Source organism: Gorilla gorilla, chromosome 23 (assembly GCF_029281585.2).
Source record: "Gorilla gorilla gorilla isolate KB3781 chromosome 23, NHGRI_mGorGor1-v2.1_pri, whole genome shotgun sequence".
Classification (NCBI taxonomy): Eukaryota; Metazoa; Chordata; class Mammalia; order Primates; family Hominidae; genus Gorilla; species Gorilla gorilla.
This window is the reverse complement of record NC_086018.1, coordinates 24,608,990-24,619,128: the sequence shown is the minus strand read 5'-3', so window position 1 is coordinate 24,619,128 and position 10,139 is coordinate 24,608,990. Positions and strand designations below refer to the sequence as shown.

At 48.5% G+C, this 10,139-nt stretch overlaps 1 protein-coding gene across 2 annotated transcripts in view; it reads left to right on the top strand.

Annotated features, from left to right (window-relative positions):
• The first annotated feature begins 9,115 nt into the window (after positions 1-9,115).
• Positions 9,116-10,139, top strand: part of TPST2 (tyrosylprotein sulfotransferase 2) — a 65,317-nt gene continuing 64,293 nt past the window's right edge. For both annotated transcript variants that reach the window (XR_002004093.3, XM_004063207.4), the window contains exon 1: positions 9,116-9,220. The gene's annotated coding sequence lies outside the window, so the exon portion shown is untranslated. The remainder of the gene's footprint in view (positions 9,221-10,139) is intronic.

Genomic DNA, 10,139 nt, shown 5'->3' with positions numbered 1-10,139 from the left:
CTCATTATGAAGACTGCTCCAGGAGGTTGGTATGAGGAAATTGAGGTTCAGAGAGGGGAAGTGATTTTCCCAAGGTCACACAGTTAGCAAGTCAAGACTTGAATTCAGGCTGTCTGGCTCCAGAGCCTGCACTCTTCAAGACAAATCTATAAATTTTTTTCAAACTGTAGCCAATTGAGCATCCCCCTAAGGATTTTTGGCACTGTCTGCATGCCACCCGGTCTACTTGTGACATAGTTTTATTTAAATAGACTTATTTTTTGTCCTTAAATGCACTGATTTGTAAATAAATCCTTATAATGCTCCAAGAAGTGGAAAATCAGCATCATATACATAGAAAGCAATCACACAGGCTGGGCATGGTGGCTCACCCCTGTAATCCCAACACTTTGGGAGGCTGAGGTGGGTAGATCACCTGAAGTCAGGAGTTTGAGACCAGCCTGGCCAACATCGCAAAACCCCATCTCTACAAAAATTCCAAAAGTTAACCCAGCATGGTGGCGTGCACCTGTAATCCCAGCTATTCGGGAGACTGAGGTGGCAGGATCACTTGAGGCTTTAGCTTGGGAATTTGAGGCTACAGTGAGTCGTGATCATGCCACTGGACTCCAGCCTGGGCAGCAGAGTGAGATCCTGTCAAAGAAAGAAAGAGAGAGAGCGAGCGAGAAAGAGAAAGAGAGAAGGAAGGAAAGGAGAGAGAGAGAAAGGAAGGAAGGAAGCAGGCAATCATATAAATAAATCAAACACAATTTAAAGAAGGCCAAGTATCACATTTCCAGCAGATACCACTGCCTGCAACCTGCTCACTCTTTGACAAAATGGGAGATTAGCCACTGTTGAAAAGTGTGAAAGAGGGCCGGGTGCGGTGGCTCACGCCTGTAATGCCAGCACTTCGGGAGGCCGAGGCAGGCAGATCACTTGAGGTCAGGAGTTCGAGACCAGCCTGGCCAACATGGTGAAACCCCGTCTCTACAAAAATATAAAAAATTAGCTGGCTGTGGTGGCGGGTGCCTGTAATCCCAGCTACTTGGGAGGCTGAGGCAGGAAAATCGCTTGAACCGGGAGGCAGAGGTTGCAGTGAGCCAAGATCGCACCACTGTACTCCAGCCTGGGCAACAGAGTGAGACTCCACCTCAAAAAAAAAAGAAAGAAAGAAAGAAAAAAAACCAACAAAAAAAAGAAAAGTGTGAAAGATGTTTGCACCAAACTGAGACTTTTTCCTCCTTGATTTAATCAATAAAGGTTGAAAAGAGCGTCGTTTTCTTGTATCTGATTCAGTGTTACTCAATCCTGGGGCTGGGGTTCATCAAGAATCATCTCATTTGGAAATCTGTGCCAGACACTATTGTTTCCCATATCAACAGTTAATATTGATTGATGTTATTAATCATTAATCTATGCAGACAGCCTGGTGGAACGGGGTGTCGGGGTTGCTATGAATATCTTCCTGGAGGAGGGAATATCTGAAGGGGGCCTTGAAAGATGGAGCAGGAGCTTGCTTGATGGAGAATAGGGGAGATGATATTCCAGGCAGAGCAAACAGCAGTGTCCCCGCTACCCCATATGACACCTTTGTGCAAATGATAAAAAGATGCCTCTTCCTCAAGACATTTTACTGCCATCTGTTAGAAATTATTGGTATAAATCTGGGACGTCTACCATGTAAATGTGATACCCTTGTGCTGTGCCCAACATGCACAGCTGAACTTGGCAGCCCTGGAGCACCATGAACAAAGGCATAGAGGTTGAGAGAGTTGTGTGGGCCCCAGTGAAGCTTATTGAGGTGGGAACATTAGCTTGGTGGTTGTGTGGGCAGAAGCACAGGGTGGGACGGATACACTTGTACGTCAGGAGATAAAGCTGGCAAGAAAGATAGGGCCTCATGACACCCCACCCTGTGGTTTTGCTGAGCTTCAAAGTTGAGACACCACCTCACATAATCTTGCACAGGTCTCACTCACCTTCCCTCGTCTCACTTTCATTCTCCCCACCTCAACACTCTTGGCCAGCATCTTGGACTAGAAGACAGGGCTGTCTGCGGACCAGGATTCCTGGACAGAAATCGGGAATATAAGGGTATTAACCCTGCTGTACTGTTAGAAGTTGGAAAGAACTAGGCAAATTGCTTCCATTCCTTGGGACTTGTTTTTCTCTTCTATAAAACGACAGCTCAAATACCCATCCAGCCCCAAGATTCTGAGGTTCCAAAGTTCTATGACTCTCTAAGGTTCTGATATTTATCTCTAAGCTTCTGTGATTCTCTGATTCCAAGCCAAGCCACATGAATCTTCATTCTAAGTTCTTAAGGTCTGTGAGTAAAGCTCTAAAATTCTACTGCAGTGGAGTCCATCTTCACAGTCATATGAGCCCCCTGAAATTGACTTCCATAGTTCTTTACCTTCAAGTTCCTATTGTTGGTAAGATGCACTATGATTTTATAATTCCAGGAGGAAAAAGAGAAATAATACCAATCAAAACATAACACAATTGTTTTCTGATCACTCAGAATTTTTATACTTATTGAAAGAATTATTTTCAACTTATTTAGACTTAACAGATTTTTTTTCAGTGTATCAATCTGATAAGTCCTATAAAAGGTAAACATACTAGAAATTCATCAGTTAAGTCAGTTCTAAAACCTCTTTGCGGCCAGGCACAGTGGCTCATGCCTGTAATCCCAGCACTTTGGGAGCCCGAGGCAGGTGGATTACTTAAGGTCAGGAGTTTGAGACCAGCCTGGTCAACATGGTGAAGCCCCATCTCTATCAAAAATATAAAAAATTAGCCGGACATGGTGGTGCACACCTGTAATCCCAGTTGCTCTGGAGGTTGAGGCAGCAGAATAGCTTGAACCCAGGAGGTGGAGGTTGCAGTGAGATCGTGCCACTGCATGTCAGCTTGGGTGACAGAACAAGATTCCATCTCAAAAATAAAATAAAATAAAATCTCTTTGCATTGATGGTCCAGATTCTGGCCTGGCATGGTGGCTTATACCTATAATCCCAGCATTTTGGAAGGCTAAGGTGGGAGGATCACTTGAGCCCAGGAATTTGAGATCAGCCTGGGCAAGATGGTGAGACCTTACCTCTACAAAAAATAAAAAATAAGCGGGGTGCAGTGGTGCATGCCTGTAGTCCCAGCTACTGTAGAGGCTGAGGCAGGAGGATCCCTTGAGCCCAGGGGTTCCAGGCAGCAGTAAGCTATGAATGTGCCACTGCACTCCAGTCTGGGGAACAGAGCAAGACCCTGTCTCTAAAAACAAAAGCAAGGCCACACATGGTGGCTCACGCCTGCAATCCCAGCACTTTGGGAGGCTGAGGTGGGAGGATCACTTGAGCCCAGGAGTTTGAGACCAGTCTGGGCAACACAGGGAGACCCCATCTCTACAAAAAATTAAAAACAAAACACAGAGTCCAGGTCTTCTGGATCACTTTCATCTCACAGGCATTTTTTTTTTTTATTTTTTTGAGACAGAGTTTTGCTCTTGTTGTCCAGGCTGGAGTGCAATGGCCTGATCTTGGCTCACTGCAACCTCCGCCTCCCAGGTTCAAGCAATTTTCCTGCCTCAGCCTCCCGAGTAGCTGGGATTATAGGCATGCGCCACCATGCCTGGCTAATTTTTTGTATTTTTAGTAGAGATGGGGGTTTTTCCATGTTGGTCAGGCTGGTCTCGAACTCCCAACCTTACTTGATCCTCCTGCCTCGGCTTCCCAAAGTGCTGGGATTACAGACGTAAGCCACTGCGCCTGGCCTCATAGGCATTTTAAAATGTGCATATTAGCATCACTGAAACAAGATATGTACACTTGGCAAAATAAACACCAGAAGAAAATAACAATTAAAGTCATTTTATATTTAATGTATTGTTTGCTAATGAATTTATGAATAAACAAAATGTCTTGTAATAACAAAGGAGGACATATAAAATTATAAGCAAAAAATAAAGAATAGAGACTAAAAGAAGCAAGTTAAAGAAAATAACATGTAGTAAGGCTGAGAGTGAGTGTGACTTAGGAACCATAAACCTGGTGTTCCTTCCATGGGTCCTAGTTTCAACATATTTCTCAAAACGTGAGCATCTCACCACCTGGAGCATAATTTCAGAGCTTAAAGATAAGCCACACTTTTGCCTTCAAACCAAAACTAAGGTTTCATTTCATCAGGTGCTCAACCCCAGAAATCATGATGAGTCCAAGTTTAATATTGACGGAAACCAGTGAAGCTGGACTTCCCAAGGGGCTATGTTGCCTTCAGCCTTTTCGGGGCTTCTCCAAGGCAATTTTGACTGCATGGGTTTGGCTCTAAATGCTGGCTTTTTGTTTGTTTGTTTTGTTTTTTGTTTTTTGTTTTAGCTAGAGTCTCACTCTATCGCCCAGGCTGGAGTGCAGTGGCGCGATCTCAGCCCACCACAACCTCCACCTCCCGGGTTCAAGCAGGAGTGTCCCTAAACACTGGCTTTAAAATACAATGCCTGAGGAAATTGGGGACTTCATATTGTTTCAAAGCTAGATAGATCCCAGCTTGTGAATCTTTGAGTCTCAGGCCTTGGAAAGGCAAAGCATCTTGATTATGAGAGAGCGGCTCTCATTCTCATCGACAAGAGGCAACCCATAATCTTTTAGACATCGGAGCATAAGCCCAACGCCAGCAGTGTGTATATGTGGGGTGGAGGCAGGAGGATCACCCAGAGGCATTGAATGCTTTTGTGCCAGCATGAGATGCTGATAGATACACAGCAACTGGGCTCTGGGGAAAAGACATGGTTCCAGGGTGCCCTGCAGAGGTTCTAAAGAGATGAGCCTTGTTAGAGCCAAACTGCCACGACAGCCAATCGCCTGGGTCAGATACTTAGGATCAACGAATGCTTTGTGAAGCCTGGATCCCCAGCTAGGAAAAATAATACTACACCCTTCCAGCCGGAGAAGAAAACCTGCCCACTTACTTTTACTTCCTGCCCACTGCCGAGCCACTGCCTTCTATCAGTGTACTAGAAAGGGTGAGAGAGACCTGAGTTTGCATTCCAGCTCTGACAAGTACCGGCTATTATCCTTGGCCAAATCAAATTACCTGCTGGAGCCTCTGTTTCCACATCTGTAAAATGGGAGTAATGATAATAAAACACCAAAAGCTTGGAAAGGGTAAATGATCAGCTTGAATATAATAATTACAAGGTGTTTAGCACATAGCAAGCACCTGAATAAAGTGTTTTTTGTGGTTGGGCATGGTGGCTCACACCTGTAATCCCAGCACTTTGGGAGTCCAAGGCAGGTGGATCACTTGAGGTCAGGAGTTGGAGACGAGCCTGGCCAACATGAAGAAATCCCATCTCTACTCAAAATACAAAAATTAGCCAGGCATATTGGCGTATGCTTGTAATCCCAGATACTCAACAGGCTGAAGCAGGAGGACTGCTTGGACCCACGAGGCAGAGGTTGCAGTGAGCCGAGATCATACCACTGTACTCCAGCCTGGGCAACAGATGAGACTCTGTCTCAAAAAAATAAATAAATGAAATAAAAACAAATAAAGTGGTTTTTAAAAATTTTTTAATTAAAAAAAAAAGTAGAGACAAGGTCTCACCATGTTGCCCAGGCTGGTCTCAATCTCCTGGGTTCAAGCTATCCTCCCTCTTCAGCCTCCCAAAGTGCTGGGATTACAGGAGTGAGCCATTGAGCCTGGCCTAAAGTGTAATTATTGACATAGCATCAACCTCATTCTCTTGAATGTCAGAGCTGGAAAGAATTTTTGGATCAATGTGTATTATGCTACATCTATTCTCCTGCTTTTGATAAATATTGACTGAAGACCTTTTTTTTTAATAGGTTTTCAACTTCATTTATTTTTTATTTTTTATTTTTTTCCCTTATGTTTAACTTTTTTTTTTATTATACTTTAAGTTTTAGGGTACATGTGCACATTGTGCAGGTTAGTCACATATGTATACATGTGCCATGCTGGTGCGCTGCACCCACTAACTCGTCATCTAGCATTAGGTATATCTCCCAATGCTATCCCTCCCCCCTCCCCCAACCCTGAAGACCTCTTAAGTACTGGGTTTTGCCTAGATGCTGGGAAGATAGGTTGGGGAGGAAGACAGAAGAGGTATCTGCTCTAGGTGTTCCCAGCTGAAGATGCAGACAGGAGGAATGGATTATTTTGTCTGCCTTCAAAGTCACATCAAATTCCTCGGCTGCACAGTCTGGTGTCTGGTCCACCACGATGTCCTGAGGGGCAGTTAGCCTTCCTCAAGGAGGTGACAGACAGATTGAGACCTGGAAAGGTTCACTGAGCTAGGGGTACTGAGAGAAGTCCCAACCTAGACAACAAGACGATCATTCTGATCCTCCTCCTTAGCCTCTCAACTGAGATCTGCCAATTCTGTCTTCCAAACATCTCCGGAACCAAAACACCCCCTCCATGCCCACATCCCCTCTCTGGGTTCCTGAATTATTTCAACACCCTCCAAACCAGTTTTTGCCTGTTTCTTCTTCACACAGCACCAGAGGGATCTTTGCAGAAAGTCAGGCTCCCCATGCCCTTCCCCTGTCGAACACCTTCCCTGTCTATCCATCACTGCAAGAGAAAAGCCCCGACTCCTTCCCACAGCCCACAAAGCTCTGCAGCATCCAGCCCTGCAGACACCTCTGATCTCTTCTCTCACCTCCACCACATCCTGTCCACTCTGCACTTCATGCAAGGCCCCACGCTCGCTTCCTTCCTGCTAGGCCTTTGCACCTGCTGGATTCTGTGACCAGTGCACTCTTCCAAGGATCCCCACCCATGCCTCTGGCATGTATACACACCCCTGGCCCTCCCTCCCTGGACCAGGTTAATCTCTGCTGCTCCTGCCTCATCAGTTACAGGTGCTCACTTTACTGTGAAGGCTTGTTGAAGGATCTAGCTTCCCCAACTTGGACCTTTGTCCCCCTGTTAGCTGCTGAATCTGTGCCTAGCACAGAGAGCTCAGGAAATGCCATTGCTAGAATGTTATTAAACAAATGCCCCCATTCAGACCTCTTCCTCTGATCTCCATTTTTTTCATCCACAAAAGGACATTATAAAACACCCTGCTGGTGTTTAATCTATGTGTCTACCAAATCAGTCATATGAAGTCTCTAACATGCACGCAATAAACACTATGTAATGTTGTTGTATTGTTTCCAGACCAGTAATGGCTGGCTCCATGGAGGCAGCTTTATCAGTCCCAGCATTTTCCATAAGGCAAGCACTAACTATTTATTGGACACATGAATGAATTAATGAATGACCAATGAATGAACATGTGGCTGGCCATGGGCAAATTACTTAATATCTGTGTGTGTGTGTGTGTGTGTGTGTGTGTGTGTGTGTGTGTGTGTGTGTGTATGTGTGTGTGTGTGTGTGTACTCACCCAGGATGGAGTGCAGTGGTGCGATCTACACTCACTGTAACCTCTGCCTCCTGGGTTCAAGCAATTCTCGTGCCTCAGCCTCCCAAGTAGGGGGAATTACAGGTGAGCAGCACCATGCCCCGCTCATTTTTTTTTTTTTTTTTTTTTTTTGAGACGCAGTCTCACTCTGTCGCCCAGGTGGGAGTGCAGTGGTGCGATCTTGGCTCACTGCAACCTCCGCCTCCTGGGTTCAAGCGATTCTTCTGCCTCAGCCTCCTGAGTAGCTGGGACTACAGGCATGCACCACCATGCCCAGCTAATTTTTGTATTTTTAGTAGAAACAGGGTTTCACCATATTGGTCAGGCTGGTCTTGGATTCCTGACCTGGTGATCCACCCGCATCGGCCTCCCAAAGTGCTGGGATTGCATTTTTTTTTTTTTTGAGACAGAGTCTCACTTGTTGCCCAGGCTGGAGTGCAGTGCAATCTCAGCTCACTGCAACCCTTGCCTCCCAGGTTCAAGCGATTCTCCTGTCTCAGCCTCCTGAGTAGCTGGGACTACAGGCATGTACCACCACACCCGGCTAATTTTTGTATTTTTAGTAGAGACAGGGTTTCGCCATGTTGGCCTGGCTGGTCTCGAACTCCTGACCTCATGTGATCCACCCACCTTGGCCTCCCAAAGTCATTTTCGTATTTTTATTAGAAACGAGGTTTCACCATTTTGGCCAGGCTGGTCTTGAACTCCTAGCCTCAAGTGATCCGCCCACCTCGCCTCCCAAAGTGCTAGAATCACAGGTGTGAGCCACTGCACCTGGCCCAGAAATTTATTTTAAACAGATAATATATACATATGGCACATAGAAAGTTAAAAGAGAACAAAGAACCAAAGTTCACAGTGAAAAGTAAGCCTGCATGCCTACCCTACCTTTTCTTTAGGTATTCAATGCACAAGTGTACGATGCATAGATAGGTCTATTATTTTTCCAATTTTACACATGAAGAAGCAGAAGCACTGAAAGGTTATAGAACTTAGACTGTGCTGAGATTTATCAGTCAGGAGATTTGTTTCATTTGTGTATATCAGGGCTTCACAACCTTTACGCTATTCGGCATTTTTTGCTGGGTTTTTTTGGGGGGGGTAGTGGCAGGGCCGGGGGTGGAAAGGGTGTCCTATGCACCGCAGGATGTTTAGCAGCATCCCAGGCCTCTACTCACTAGATGCCAGTATCGCCTCTCCACTTCCCCAGTTATGACAACCAAAAATGTCTTCAGAGATTGCCAAATGTCGTGGTGGTGGAGGGATGTCAGGGCAAAATCCCTGATAAATGGAGAGAATGTGGTATATCCACAAAAACCCCCTCCAAAACCACTGGTGTGTATGACTATACATCAGACCACCCCTTTATTTTTTCTGTGTTTTACACAAACAGTAGCACAAATACACCCCGCTGCGGGTCTACTTTTCTTTTCTTACACCACTTTTTGGCGATCATTCCACTTCATTGCTTACAGGCAGAAAAGAACTTCTCTTAAACAGAACTGTCCGGGAGAAGTGGTGAGCTGCCCGTCCTAGGGGTAAGCCAGCGAGCAGACAGGGGCTTCCAGGGCGGCGGGGCGGGGTTCCCGGGGCGAGCCTCCGGTAAACTCCCCGGCCAGCCTCTGCTCACCTCGCGGTCCCGAGGCGCAGCGGAGGGGATGGGGCGGGGCGGGGCCGCGTATCGGGCCCGCCCCCTACGTCACGTCGCCGCGGCCCCGCCCCCGCGCGGGTACCTCCCCCTTCCCCGGCTGGGGCGGCTGAAGAGCCGGGAGTCGCTGGGTGCGTGGGGCTGCCTCGCCGCGCCTCGCCACGGTAGGTGGCCCTGGGGCGGCAGGGGGTGGCCTCGGGTTGCAGCCGGGGGCTCGGGCTCGGGGCCGTGCGGGTCGGCCTCGGGCGCCTGGCAGCCCTCCGTCCTGGCGGCTGCCTCCGGGCCCGGCGCGACTGCTCGGGCTCCGGGGCTGGGAGCTGGGATCTGGGAGGCAGGCAGGCGGCGCGGGCGGGCGGTTCTGAGATCCGCACCCGCTCGGCGTCCCGAGCGCTTTCCGCGGGGTGCGGCACCCACCGGGTCCCCGTTACCACGCTTCCCGCTTCGGACCCAGCGCCTGGGAGACGCTTAGCGTCTGTTGGCGGGGGGACTGGTGGGGAGGGCGGCGCGTCCCCGCCTCCGGAGTCCCCAACCCCGCCCAGGCGCGCGGGGACCCCCAGGCGGGCGCCAGGGCGCGTGGAAGTTAACTTGCAGCTGCCGTGGAGTTGCGAGGAGCGTCAGAAGTGGAGGCGTTGGGGGCGGAAATCGTCGGCTGGGGAGGTGGGCGCTGGGAGCACGGGGCTGGGGAGCCCTAGTGAACTTGGAGGTCACTGGTGAGGAGCGGAGAGGAATTTGACCCGAGGATCCCACCCCCGCCCCCAACCTCCCTCCGTAAACTCCGCTTCTCAGTGTGAGCTGGATGGGAGGTGCCCGGAAAGCCGGGACTGGGACGGGTAGCAGGGGACAGGGAGCATGGGCTCAGAGGCTGAGCACGCCTGACCTGGCAGAGTCGTTGTTAGATGGGACAGAGGTCGAGGTCTGGCATTCCCACTCAAAGGCCCGTTCCCTAGGGAAGGAACCATCCACCTCAGCACAGTCATTAGAAAGAACCGTGCCTGACCTCTTGCCCCCTTCCCCTTTTACAGATGGGGAGACTGAGGCTTGGAGAGGTCACCTGTCTGTGACCCTAGGATTCACAGCTAGGAT